The sequence below is a fragment of the Cupressus sempervirens genome, chromosome 8 (assembly GCF_028749045.1).
Source record: "Cupressus sempervirens isolate cs-2001-9-10 chromosome 8, ASM2874904v1, whole genome shotgun sequence".
In the NCBI taxonomy this organism is placed as follows: domain Eukaryota; kingdom Viridiplantae; phylum Streptophyta; class Pinopsida; order Cupressales; family Cupressaceae; genus Cupressus; species Cupressus sempervirens.
This window is the reverse complement of record NC_143125.1, coordinates 507,429,137-507,441,359: the sequence shown is the minus strand read 5'-3', so window position 1 is coordinate 507,441,359 and position 12,223 is coordinate 507,429,137. Positions and strand designations below refer to the sequence as shown.

The 12,223-nt window shown below is 31.5% G+C and overlaps 1 pseudogene; it reads right to left on the bottom strand.

The window, feature by feature from the left end:
* Positions 1–8,292: 8,292 nt before the first annotated feature.
* On the bottom strand, positions 8,293–11,914 carry LOC149543422 (ubiquitin C-terminal hydrolase 12 pseudogene; annotated as a pseudogene).
* Positions 11,915–12,223: the final 309 nt, after the last annotated feature.

Here is a 12,223-nt window from a genome sequence, read left to right as displayed (position 1 = left end):
GATCTTCTGCTTACTAACTAGAACTGATGTAAGATGTCTCCTTCTAAATCATAGTTCTAGTAGTCTCCATAAAGAACTAGGTTGAAATGGTTGAGTCACCCAACTCATTGACCTGGGTGTCAACACTTTCATTAATCTAATTTGCATCCTCAAGAGATTTCCTTACCCATTGCTACCTTATCTAATTTCTGATATTGTTAGATTTTTCTTTCTTTTAATCTTCAACTCTTCCCTTATTCATATAGTTCTTGGCATGATGTCCAAGTTTTGTACATGCAAAACATCTCTTTGTAGTGTCTCTCTCCCTTGTGTGATTTTTTATGCAATTTTCTCCAATAAGCCCAAACTCACCATAGTAGTGACATCTATACCATGTGTTTTAATCCCAACCAAATATAGCTTTTACAATTTGTTCTGCTAGGTTCCATTTCTTGGTCTTGCACTCTGAAGATTTGTATCCTTATTTACTACAATTATGACACTTTCCTTCAAACTTAGGTTTCTATGTGCATTCACTTGCTCTATGTCCTAGTTTGCTGTAACCATAACACTTTCTACTAAAATTTTATTTAACATTGCTCCAATACTTGTTTGATGTATGTCCTATCTTTCCACAATGATTTTAAGTAGGCCTTTTGTTCTTTTGAGCTCCTTGCCGAGATGACACACCTTCTTCTATGTATCCTAAACTAGTTGTTCCTTTGTGTCTAAATTGTGTTTTCTCATTCAATTGATTCATGATTTCATGAGATTTCATCATCCTCTCATTTGTTTTCTTCTCTATGCTAAGGTCATTCTATAATATTTCATTCTCTATCCTCAAGTTGATAAGCTCTTGATTTGCATCATTGATATGATCAATCAGATCTATTTGTTGAAGAGATAGTTGTTGAATTTCATTATCCTTTTCTTTTATTTCTTCTTTGGATTTTTCCTTTTGTTCCATGACTTCACACAATCTGACTGATTGAAGTTCTTGTTCTCTCTTCAACTTTTTGACTAAGAGAAATATTCTTTTCAAGTAGATCTATGATTACTAGATCAACTTCATCTGAACTTCTTTCTTGAAAAATGTCTTCAATTCTTTCTTCAATGTAGAGATTATCATTCATCTGTGCTGCAAGATATTTTCTTCATTTTAGGGATTTAGAGAGCTACTCCTTCATTTTCTTGAATTGATCCATGGACAATTACATATCCAAATTTTTATTTTCAATAGCTTTCTTTAGTCTATAGACTTCCATTACTTCTGATCTTTTCTCAAGTTGATAAACTTGTAGTGTAAGAACCAATGCTCTGATACCAATTATTGGAAATGTAGTATAGACTAGATGATTGGGGGGGGGGGGTGAATCAAGAACCAATAAAACTTATAGTTTAATTCACCAATTAAACCACCACCACATAATTTGATCTAATTACAAGCATGAAAGAATCAAAGCAATAAAAAATTCATAACACTTTGACACAATATTTCATAACCCAAAAACCTTCCAAATAGACAGTAAAACTAGAGTGGGAATGATACCTACAAGCTTTATTACTATAGTATAAAGTTAGTCTATTAAAGCTTATAAGAGATCACTTCTAATGATCTACCCTATTAGGAGCAATAAGGACTATTTAGTCCACCTCGTGAAAGGATTTACAACATACAATGAAGTATGCACCTTGTTAGGAGATTTGGAATAAGATTGTTAAGTACACCTTGTTAAAGGATTTGATTGATGCACTTGTTAGGATGAATTAGTGGTTGATCTTTGATCTAGAACTCAGTTTGTTGAATGATATTCCTTTGAATAAGAATGATCACCTTGTTGTGATAGATAAATCTCTACTTTTCCTTATACTACTTGTAGCCTTCTTTGATTTGCACTCGTGCTTCTTATTTCTTCAAAATTACACATTTTGATATGATACAATGCATCACATATATCATTCCAATCAATTACTTTCTAGAGTTGGCTACAATACCAAAATCAATAATCTTCACTAAGTTATCTTACTACTATAACTTAATTTTTGAAGATCACTCAGGTGATGTTTTGACACTCAACAACACTTGTCAATACTTGATAAAATATGGCACTTGGTTGATGTAGATGCTTGGTCCATATTGATCACTTAATGGGGTAATAGGAACTCAGTCATCACTAGATGACTCGGTGAACACTGAAGAAATCAATTGACTCGGTTGACACTGAATGGCTTAGTCAACACTATCTTCATTCACTTTGTTAACACTATGAGCTTGGTAGACACTAATATACTTGGTTAACACTATAGAGCTTGGTTAACACTATATCCTATCTTAGATGCTTGGTAGATACTACAAAGCTTGGCATGAACTGTAATTTGTATGATTAGCTTGGGAGCAACTAAAACACTTGGCTTACATTGCTAGCAGTATGATAAGCTCAATAACAACTATAGAGCTCGGTGAAAATGTAAACAACTGATTAAGTGTGGAGTCACTAATAAACAAATGATTTGACCATAAGGTCAACACATCCTAGTTTGCACTAGTACATTTTAGCAAATATGTGACTATGTGACTAAAATTTTTAGTTAGATCACTAAAACCTTTAGTCATGTGACTAAAACTAATCAAATTCTACTATTTATTTGTAATTTACAACTACATGTGACTAAATATGTGACTAATTTGATCAACAAGTAAAATCAGAAGATCAATTGAATAGAATGAATAAACAGACTACTAAATATATGACTAAATAAGTGATTAGATAATTAGTCACCTTAAATTAGTTGCCTAAGCACAAACTACTAAATAAACTAACAAATAAATGACTAAATAAGTGATTAGATAATTAGTCATTTAATGTATTTACTCTCTTCACTTTTTCTATGGTTTATTTATCAATGGACTAGGTTGATTTTATTTTCCATAATTAATTCATAGCCCTTGGATCTTCTCTTTTTGATACTACTTGTGGTTTCAATTTGAATCTACTAGAAAATGTCACACTTTGTTAAATGGTTTGAGAGATTTTATTCACCATTTTAGAAGATGTAGCCTCATTTGGAAGTGAAAGGAGTCACTATATATTAATTACTTCTAGATGATCTTATTTTTTAAGTGGTTTAATTATTGTCTTCCTTTATCTTGTGCATTTTCTATAATGTTTAACTAAAAAAATAAATGCTTGTTTGTTTGGTAAATTAAATTTTGTTCACTTTATAATGGATAGATATCTACAATTCTCTAGATAGATATATTTAAGATATCTATAGTAGTAATTAATCTCTTTTAATATATATATTTTTGTGGAAATATGATGTTTAGTTTTTTTGGTTTATTTTGCGAATTGAGAATTCCTAATTGATGTACAAATATGAAATCTCGAACCTTCCATGAGCCTATTTCTAATAAAGAGAAATTTTCAATGGAAGTCTTGTGAAAACTCCAACATTTTAATTGGTGCTAATAACAAAATGTTATTTTAACTTTTTTTGTGATATTTCTTTTAAAATTCAATTATGCAATTTTTTTTCAAACTTATTAACCAATATTTCATGCATAGTGCTTCATACAAACTCATATCTAACAAAAATTAATAGTTTATTTAGATCTCTTACTTTTAGATAATACTTATATAAGAAATGAAGTAATCCCCTCCTCAATAATAATAACAATAAAAAAGTGAAATTCAAATCTAACTAAAAATTAACTATAAAACACAAAAATACCACTAACAAATAAAACCTTCCTCATTAATGTAAAGGAGAATTAATTTGCGAGAGCTGATCTTGTTCACCCAAAACTAACCTACTACTTGCTAGCTTCTCCTACCAAAAATATGCAATTCCACGATGTCATTTCCTACGCCAAGAACCAAAAAACCATTCGCCATGAATGTTGCCTCCTCTATGTGTGTGTATTTGGTTGTGTCTGAACCCTAAATTGAAATCCAAATTCCTCTAAATCAAGCATTGGATTACTTCACAGTGACCATGCCCGAATGAGGTAGGGCTATAGTAGATTGTGAATAAGTATGTTCTAGTTTACATGAAATTTTGAGCTGAAATGGCCTCTAGCTTCTTAACAAGGGGACAATTCTAGTGTTGTAAGTATATATTTGACCTGAACCCAATTGCTAAAATACAATGTGTTTGGAGAATTATAGTTTGATCAAGTTTGTTCTTGGATAGCCCAATTTTGAGTTACAATGTATTAGATTTACAAAGTTCATTGCATCGTATGATTTTTCATGATTTTCCCCTTGGATATTTTCTCTCTATGATTGACACAACTTACATCTTTACAAAATTATTATTTCTTCTTGAATTTACTTCCCAAATTGACCCTGTGGGAAAGGTAAATGATCAATTGTTCTTTTTTTCTCATTTTGTCTACTATGACCTCAATCCAATGGGTTAGGCTATTTATTTTTAGAAATATATTTGTAGATCGAAGTGTCATTCAATGTTATGATCTCTTTTATAATTGTTGTTCTTGTGGATTACTTTGATTGCTTTTAATGATGGAGATACTTCAAATTTCTTCCCATATATGTTACATCTTTTCCCATCGAGTAATGGGTAATAGGTAAAGGATATGTATTTTTATAGTGAAACTATGAACATTTTTATGTTCTCTTTCACTATTTATTGATGATGGATCATGGGGAAATAATTATGTTGGTTAGGCTATATGTATGTAGGTGCCTAATATATTGTGTCCCATTATATAAATAGATATATAGTGACACACACACACACACACACTTGTTGAATATTTTATCATTGGTATCAAAGGTTGATGATCAAGGTTATATAAAGTTAAAAGTTGAGGGATTACTCAAAGAATGATGAATTGGAATGGAATTGTTATCAAGCTGCTGGTTATTCATTAGATCTTTATTAGATGCATGCTTGTTTCATTGAGTTGCATGGTTGTCTAGTTGAGTTTTTTGAGTTTCTTGGTGCATGCTGGAGCTACATGGATGCATGCTTGAGCTACCAATAGTGACAAGTCATCAAGTGTGTTAAAAGAATAGACTGCTATGAAATCTCATTGTAGTGACATTTTTTAACATTTCAAATATGATAGCAAATCTAAATATGTTAAATGAAATTGATCTAGACATATGTAGATACATAGATGGAATTGATGGCCTTCCACCACATTTTCCATAGCTTCTGAACTATGATGGTGTTGTTTGATGAAGATCACATCTAATATAAGTAAAAAAAGTGGTTCATGATAGCTACTAGTTACATTTGGCTCTGGAGGTTTCATGCCTGCATCCCCATAAAACTAGAGCAGGCTAGAGCAGGACCTGAATCCAACACATTAACTAAGAAAACTAGTAATAGAGTATATATATGTATATTTGTGTATTTCTATATATTGTTAATATGTAAATTAAGATCTCTATCTACAGACACTACACCACTAGTGAACTAGATAGGGTAAGAGCAGGGCTCCCCCAAATTGGTAACAGTGTATATGTGTGTGTTTATCTATGTATGCATGTATGTGCATATAAAATTATAGATGTACACTCACATGTTTTATATTCTAATTATAACTTTCAAATTATCATAGGCTGATGCAAATACATATTCCAAGTTTCCTTCATGATACTAGATTATTTGTAATTAATCTTCTGATATCTTAAGATCTCAATAACTTTTACTATATATCAAGTCTAGTTCTCCTTAAAGCTTACAAGAAGATTAAATTTTTTTAAGGAAAGATTCCACAAGGCATCCAACACCTTTGTATATCATGATATTCATAAGCTGCATGGATACCATTCTACGTATTTTTAATTTTCTTTTCATTATTGCTTAAAAGTAGATTGAACTTTAAAGAAACACTCCATGCTTCATAGAGTTGATTGGAATATTAGAAAATTTTTTCTTTGGGTTCTTTTGTAATTATTCCTTTCCCTATTTCTTGTTAACATTATTTTGGCTGATGGGTAATATGATACTTTCCTTTTCAGTAGGGGACAACATCTTCTCTTTATGCAAAGAATCAAGAATCTTGTATAGTGATAGTCGAAGAAGTGACTCCTCGGTTAGTTGGAGCTTTAATTACTCTCTATGAGTGCATTGTGTAGATTTATCCCAGCCTTGTCAACATTAATGCTTACCATCAACCTGGTAAGATCCTAAGTTTCCTACAATTCAACACTCTATGAGTTTAGGTTTTTGGATATAGGTTAAAACTTTAGCTACTGCATTGAATATATACATTTTCATTAATATATCTGCTAATAATTGTTGGTTAAGCATGGACAATTTTGGCAAGTTGTAGCCTCACCCTTATTCAAACCAAAATAATTTAGACTCAAATTGTTCAAGTTGGAGTTTGAACTAGTAACCAATATAATTTCACCAAGTTGACACACTATGGCTTTCTCTTCAAGATACCTAATTCTTTAATTGGTTCACAAATAAAACCAATTCAAATTCAACATATTCCATTAAAATCAACAGGGCCAAGATCCACACGTGAATGATCAAATGAGTAAACAAATGGTTGAACTAAAATCATTTTGGATGAAGTAGAAACCTTTCCATTTTAAACTCAAAATTGATTTCTAATTGTAGAATGCATGCAAATGTTCCATTTAACAATTGCTTTGGGAAAACTAATTCCATACTTTAATGTGAAATATTCAAACCCATCTTTAAACCACTTAAAATTTGGTCATAAAATCACACTATTATTGTTGGAAACTATCAAATGATAAACCATTATAATCCATGGACAAAACTGAAATTTGTTTTTAGAATGGTGGAGAATCAAGCATCTATTCCTTAAGCCAATAAATCCCCTTAAAATTCAGTTTTTGTGCATAGTTAAATATGCACTAAAGTGACCGATACCATGGACTAAACAAACAAAAAATTAAATCAGATTTTGCACAAAGTAAAATCTACTCAAGAGAACCAACATGCAAGATTCACATTCTCGACAATAAGGTAAGAAAAAATTAAAAAAGATGAACTCAAAAATGAAATTAAAATTTTATGCTTCTATTAAAACAACTAATAGATGATTCATGACTGTCAAGATTCAGAGGGTCTTTAAATTTCACATTCTAGCTCTACCCTCCTAACTGTATTTTCTTCATAACTTAGTTCTTTTTATAATAGTCTTGGGCAGTTACATTTATGCAGTTATGAATAAATCTCAATTTCCTTTATGATTTTGCAAATCTTGTGTTCTTTTACATGGTATTTATGATGCATTAATATATATTTTGAATAAATGCATGCTTTTGAACTTATACCCAAGTGGGGTAATATTCATAGTTGAGTGGTGCAAAGGTGCTCCTACACTAGTATGTTATATACATGCTAATATTTGACTCTAAATTTAATCTGTTAGTTATTGGAACTAAAACTGATGCAAACTAGAGTAGCATTTGAAAGGCCAATTAACCCTTATCCTAGAGGAGCAAATGGTCCTATGTTTGTAGATGATCTCAATGTGCCATATGAAGTAACAGTAGAATATGGAGCACCCAAGGAAGAGATGCCTTTTCCACTTGCACAATCACATTCTATGGTCAAGTTTATTATGTTCATTGACTTAGCTAAGAATTCTTGTACAAACTATAGATTGCAATGATTTTCAACACAATATAAAAATGCTTGTATGGTATTATAAGTTGCCTAAGAAGCCTATGTATAGACCAATTGATGGTACATGAGAGAAATGATTTTTATGTTTCTTTTGATTAATAAGAGTTCTTATCTTTGCAATTTATGTTTGTTTCATAGACACCTTTGGAGACCCTTATGAAGACACCATTGTCAAGGATTATAAAGCTAGTTGTGTATCAAAATATGCCTCAAGGTCTAGGTGATTACAAAACTATGTGTAACCCAGTAGTGGCAAGGAAAATGAAGTTGTAAAGACCTACTTCTGATATGGTAAGATGTAAGTAATCTATTCTTATGCACATTATATCTTTGTTTAAATCCAGATGACAAATACAAAACTCCCAACATCTCAATTCTATGTTGAAGTTTTCAATAAATGACAGGCAACATTAATGCCGAGCAATATAAAGAGACATACATAAGAAGTGATGAGATACAAGAGGAGAGACACTTAACTATAACTACCACTTAGGCACATGAATGGTTGAATGCTCAATTTAACTTAGCAGAGTTGAAAAAGTCTTCTCAATTTGTTTACATAAAAATAAGGGCATCTAAAGGTGTAATCATTCAGCCTCATGTTCATGCACTCCAAGTTCAGAGCTCAATTCTATAGATATACAAGTTTCTCAAAGTTATGCTGTTCTAATTAGCTTGGTGGGATTTCTTTTCTATGCTATTACAATGCTCTAGCCCAAGACACTACTCCCAAGCTCCATAAACATCATGCTTCTAAAAATAAGTAGACATGGTATCTATGTCTTGAAGATATTCTAGGTGATCTGCAAGGAGAGGAAAGAAAATTTCCACTAGGAAAGTTCATTAGGAGGAACCTACAACCTCTTTTTTATTCTTTCTTTTACTTTAGCCAATGTCTCACCCTCACTAATAACTAAAATTAAAGGCTCTCCAAATTCTATACTATGTGGGTTTAAGATGCATCTTGTTAAAGTGATATACATGAATTGGCTGATTATGAGGGCCTAATTTATTTTCCTCCTCTAGGATCTCTTCTTCTCTCAAAGTCTTGTACTAATCATTAATATTCTCAATCTTTTCATTTAATGGAAAAATCTTGTAAATTTTATGGTAGAAAACCTCAAGTAATCTCAAATCCATAGTTATCTTGGATAGTCCAACCTTCCCTTTCATCTCACTAAGAACATCACCAACAATACTTTGTTTTGGAAGTCTTATATTTTGGATATTAATTGTATCATTTGTTGAATGATGAAAAATAACCTTCAATATTTTTAGTCCTTATAGCTCTAGAAGTGGGATGTTAAGGACTTGATAATATAAGTTATCCAATTTTTGATTATAATTGACCAATATGTTACATAAGTGAGCTATGGCTATGTACTTGATGGGATGAGAATTTGTTGCTCGAATAGCAATTATGTGGTGTACGTCTTAATTTTAAAGGATCGTCCCTTCTAATATATTGTACAACTCAGTCCACAACATCATCATAAGTGAAGTGTTTTGGAAGTTCCAAAAAAAAGTATCATCCTTGGGCTTGTCTAGGTGTTGGAAATGTACACTGTGTCTATTATGAATATTATCCAAAAATGAAGGAACATCTAGATATTAGTGTACATCCTCATCACTTGTGAGAGCTTTCTCATAAAAAACAATGTCACTATCTTCAAGTTGGCTAGCTCAAAAGGAAATGTTCTTTTCAATGATTTCACACATGACATTTGGATCAATTTTTATTTCCTTGAAAAGTTCAATATCCTTATTTGATGTGAAGCCAAACATGGCTTTCAATTGTGCCATTATTTTTGTAGGTTTTGCTTCAACCTTAACAAAAATCATCCCAACATAGTTGAGCTCTTCTTTTTCTAGATAATAGAGTTTCAAAAAGATAAGTATATCTTCCTTTGTTTTCTCAAGAGGTTGGAGGATGCAGAAAAACACATTTGACTTCCAAAAATAGTTTTAATTCTATAACAAGTGATTTATTAAAAGTATCCCTTAAGTATCCAACAGATCGAGATTCCTCTAATTATGTCAATGACCTATTTGTATGGTATGTGTGGTTTTGACACTTTTCCCAAAACCAAAATTGCATATATTTCCTAGGGATACCAAATTCTTTTGCAACTTCTTCCTTGAAGGATGTAAATGTAATTTTCTTTAGAGTTAGAACTATTCATTCTTTGTCATGATCTACAAGGTCAAAAAATATGTCATTGCAAATTTGATTAGTAAGATCAATGTCATGGGAAACCTTTATAATTGTATAAAGGTGGGCCTCTACCTTTTATTTTCACTTCTATTCTTTATCATTCTGCTCTTTCTTTAATGTCACCCTTGAGTGTTGTGCAATATTCTTCTCATCAAAATTGAAAATAATATTGTCCTTATCACCATCTCTTACATACACAAGCATATTAATCATTTGAATATTTTTTGAACTTTAATGAAGTGTTGTTGAAACTAGGATTTGTTTGTATTAGTTCCTCTTCACCACTGTACTATTCTTCCAAGGCTCTTTTACTATCTTCCTTTCTAACATACTCATCATCAAATTTGTACCACTGATTTGATAGATTTATTTTGATAAAAGAATAATAATTTCCTACATACACACCTCCACTATGAACCAATACACTATGCAACATGTACAAATTTGCACACTCCTATTTGCTTTTAGAGAAAGACACTTTCTATTTTTTCTATCCAAATCAAGATCCAGATGAAGCTTGCAACAATAATTTATGTTGACCATTGTATCAAGCATGATATCATAATCAAAGTGTTTGAGTTGAAGTTGTAGTACTGGAGGAAAATAAACAAAAAGAAACCTTTTCTTGCCTCTCGCAATCCATAATACTCGACATGATATTATTATCACCTTCTAGCCTTTTAACTTCCACATACTTGTCAAAAGATGCATTGGCATTTTGACAACATTTTACAACAAGCTATTGATTGTAGAGTGACTTTCTTTGTGGATTTGTAATCTACATTAATAAATTCAATGCAATTCATATGATGACACTCGGATAGTTGTATTGCACCCTCTACAAGAATGGCCTTCATTTTTTTCCTCTAGTTTCTCACACAACACATGGTTCAACTCCTACACATCACGTTGCAAAAAAGAATCATATGTATCCCATCCAAAGATTTTTGTCAAATCTTTTGTTGACACACTGGTGTCACTATATTGGAGTTTGTAGAATGCACTTTGTAGAGCCAAAGGAATGCTATTTAAGGCACACCATTTTTAGTAGTTGGCATATGATAGAATACCTTTATAAAGTAAGGCTAGGATACAATGTTTGAAGAAGGGAATCCATGTAGCATGTTGCTCCTTGTTTCTTTAGTCCAAAAAATCCAATCTTTTTATCATAACTCCATTAGTTAGGCTTTTTTATATAGTAACATATGGTTCTACTATTAGAGTATCATGTATCAAATACCCTTTTACTAGGACATGAAGATCAAAAGTGGCATAAATTATTTGAAACCCCAATCACTCTCCCAAGAAGTGAAATTATGTTGAGTTTCTTTTTTAACAATATGCTTTGGATTAATCTGATTGACAAAAACCTAGCTAAAATGAGAATATCAAGTTCAACAATAAGGTAAAGTGAAAGCATCTACCACATCCAAATTTATGGACAACCAATCTATATAATTTCCTTTTGGGAATATAAGAATCTACAATTTATATCCTCAAACTATAAAATTGTGTGAGTAATATTTTTTTAGGTTCAATCTAGATAGGTGCTAAACAATCCATGTGAACTTTGATGTTGGCAGATCCTTAATAGTTGTCTCTTCCTCATGATTCTCCTCTATCTTTCTCACTCTCTCTTCTTTCCCTACCACTCATGCTTGCATGACTTGGTTAGGATGGGTATGAGGTCCCAAAATATCCATTTCTTCCTCCTTTGATTAATGTATCTTTAATGTTCAATGTATAGTCTTTAATTATACAACTATGGTTGCAATCCACTTAACTTTCAACACTGTATAGTATCATTTCCCTTGGTAAAATTCTAATAAAATATCTTTTCTCAACTCATATAGTTCAAGAGAAAGGCTCAAGTGGACTCACTCATATAGAGCCCTATTGAGGCCTATCTGTTTCAAAGAGTAGTTGGGATTTATAAGTAGCTATAAGCTGTTACTGAATGATGTGTTGGATATCATTGAATCTTCTTTTGTTTGTACCAAAATTTTCTTGTTTCACAAGTTTTCTAAATAAATTATCAATTAGGACGGTGATTAACCATAGCCACCAACCCATCATTTTAACTAAGTAAATTGATTAACTTGGCCCTAGCTTTATGTTTGTGACTATCATTCATAGTGCAACAACTATAAACTTTATAAAAGATCTTATTTTGGTACAAAAAGAAACTTGGTTTGATGTATACTCATGCACTATCCCAAAGATCTTATTTTAGTACAAGAATGAGGAATGTTAGCATAGGTTGTAGAATCTATCTCTTCACCTTTCAATTTCATTTTATTGAAATTTTATAGATCCCTTCAACTAATTCATTTTGTACATATCTTGTAATCATTTCATTCCATGAGAAGACATCATCTAAGT